This window comes from Capsicum annuum, chromosome 9 (assembly GCF_002878395.1).
Source record: "Capsicum annuum cultivar UCD-10X-F1 chromosome 9, UCD10Xv1.1, whole genome shotgun sequence".
Classification (NCBI taxonomy): Eukaryota; Viridiplantae; Streptophyta; class Magnoliopsida; order Solanales; family Solanaceae; genus Capsicum; species Capsicum annuum.
This window is the reverse complement of record NC_061119.1, coordinates 217,913,974-217,916,863: the sequence shown is the minus strand read 5'-3', so window position 1 is coordinate 217,916,863 and position 2,890 is coordinate 217,913,974.

Here is a 2,890-nt window from a genome sequence, read left to right as displayed (position 1 = left end):
GAAAAGAAAAAAGGAAACTGTTGCTATTGATGTAATGTTGATAGCAGTAGGGGTGTGCATCGGTCGGTTCAGTTCGGTTTTATATACTACCGGTTCGATTTATCGGTTTTTAAATATGTCAAACCAATAACCAAACCAATAAGATATTTTTTATTGGTTTTCGGTTTATCGGTTTTTAGTCCTTAACGGTTCGATTTTCGATTTAATTGATAAGAAAATACTCATAAAATAGAAATAGTAGTAACTAACATGAAAAAAAAGAAAAGAATCTTAGTTGCAACCAAAAATCCTATATGATGTGTTTTAATTTACAAGAATCTTCAAGTTTGAACTAAATGTTGTTAGGAGAAATTAAGAGTTTGTAACTTTGTATAATTGAAACAATAGGTTTGTTAATTTGTAGAAATTAAAGAGAAATATATAATAAGTCATATATATATATATATATAGAGAGAGAGAGAGAGAGAGCAGTGTGGTGTCGGTGGAGGATAAAATGCGGGAAGTGAGGTTGAGATGGTTTGGTCATGTGATGAGGAGGGGCACAGATGCCCCGGTTCGTAGGTGTGAAAGGTTGGTCTTGGATGGCTACAAACGGGGTAGAGGTAGACCGAAGAAATACTGGAGGGAAGTGATTAAACGTGACATGGAGCAGTTACAGCTGACAAAAGACATGACCCTAGATAGGAAGATATGGAGGAAAAACATTGGGATAGAGGGCTAAGCCGTGTGGGCGAGTAGGCAGTAGTTAGGAAGGCTTTGGTTCTGGTAATGTTCAATATTTTTGGGGATGTCGTGCATATGTTATTTTATTATGTCCCATGCCTTGGATGTTTTTTTTTTTTTTGTATATTGTCCCTTTACTGTGCCGGGGGTCTATCGGAAACAGCCTCTCTACTACTTTGGAGGTAGTGGTATGGACTGCGTACATTCTACCCTCCCCAGACCCCACAATGTGGGAATATACTGGGTTTGTTGTTGTATATATATATATATATATATATATATATTTATTCTTATTGGGTTATCGGTTTACCCAATAACCCAATAAGAAAAAACCTAACCGAACCAATAACCCAATAATTTTTCTTTATAAAATCATTAAAAAACCGTTAACCCAATAACAATAAACCAATAACATTTTTATCGGTTTGGTTTATCGATCGGTTCGTTTTTTGCGCACCCCTAGATAGCAGTAGTATTAATACTCTCTCCGTCCATTTTACATGCCCCGAAAAGTGTTCACAAATTTTTGTGGAAAAGATTCCATCTTTCGTAAGTGGCAGTGATGATACTTCTAATCAGGGATGAAAATCAGGGCATGGAGAAAACCTGACTCGTATCTTGGCAGAGCAAACACGGAGCTATTGATTTATCATCCAAACAAGCTGTAAGTTGTAAAAGTTAAAATCCTCAAGTACCAAGACGCTGTAAATTAGTTATCAGCCCAGGCTCTGTGAGATATGGGAACTATATTGGTTTTTGTCGCACTGGATTTTTCAAATTATGACTTCATATTGCATGTCCAAACGCTAGCTTAGTCCTTCATACAACAGTGAGGATCGAGCCCAGAAAGAAGAATGAGGCCAACAGAGAAGAGAAAAATGGATTTCTTGGAGGGTGGTTCCCCTCTCTGATTGGCCTATGATTTCTCCGACCAACCTAAGCAACAACCCTCCATTGGTATATGTTGCTACAAATACTCCCTCCATTTCAAACTTTTCTGGAAACTGTCCACTCTGGAAAAGATTCCATCTCTCCAAAGAGGCAGTGATGATATTGCTAATTTTGGGCTGAAAATTGGGGCGTTGAGAAGACCCGACTTGTATCTTGGCAGGGCGAACCCGGATTATGTAACCGGTTCAATTTACAGCCATGGTGTTGTTATCTTCTCCTTGCCCCATTTTACACAGATCTGAGCCTCAACTTCAAATTGGCCGATGTGGATTCTCTGGGATCCAACCCAGAAGCTCATTTGATGGAAACCCAGTTCATTTTCAGCTCGACAGACTGAGGCGATCGGAGAAAAATGGGGATTTTTTCTAGGTGTTTGACCATCTCCGGTTTGTCAATGATTTCTTTTTTGCTCTAACCAACGGCGCTTGTAGCTTTTGTATGTGGACAAAGTACACAATAGCCACTCTTAGACCATTTCTGAGGTCGTTGGGTCTTGTAATTTCCTGGACAGGACCCTGTTTAGAGAATAGCGGAAGTTTACAAAGTCGATGGGACTTACAGTGTACAGAGTAATGGAAGTTTTGCCCAGTATGAAGAATGAGGCCAATGGGGAGAAATTTTTTTGGAGGGTGGTTGCGCCCCCTCTGGTTGGCCTATGATTTTTCCTTCAACTAAATCAACAACCCTCCATTAGTATCTTTCTGAAATTGCCAATAATAATAATAATAATAATAATACTCCCTCCGTTTAGCAAAGAATGACCTATTCATTTGTGGCCATTCATGTAATGGTGATAGCAGTAGAAGTAATACTCTCTCCACTTCAATTCATATATCATGTAAACTGTCCACAAATTGCTATAGAAAGATTCAATTTTCTGAAAGTGGCAGTGATGATATTGCTAATCCGGGTTGAACATAGCGGCATGGAGAAAACCCGACTTGTTTCTTGGCGGGGCAAATCTGGATCATGCAACCGGTTCATTTTGCAGCCATGGTGCTGTCGTCTTCTCTTTCGCCCCATTTTACACAGATCTGAGCCTCAACTTCCAATAAGTTCCAGGATCTGAACCCAGAAGCTCACTTGATGGAAACCCAGTTCATTCCAGCTCGAACGAGTGAGGCGACCAGAGAAAAATGGGGATTGTTTCAGGGTCGGTTGACCATCTCCATTATGTCAATGATATCTTCTTTGCTTTAAACAACAGCCCTTTTAG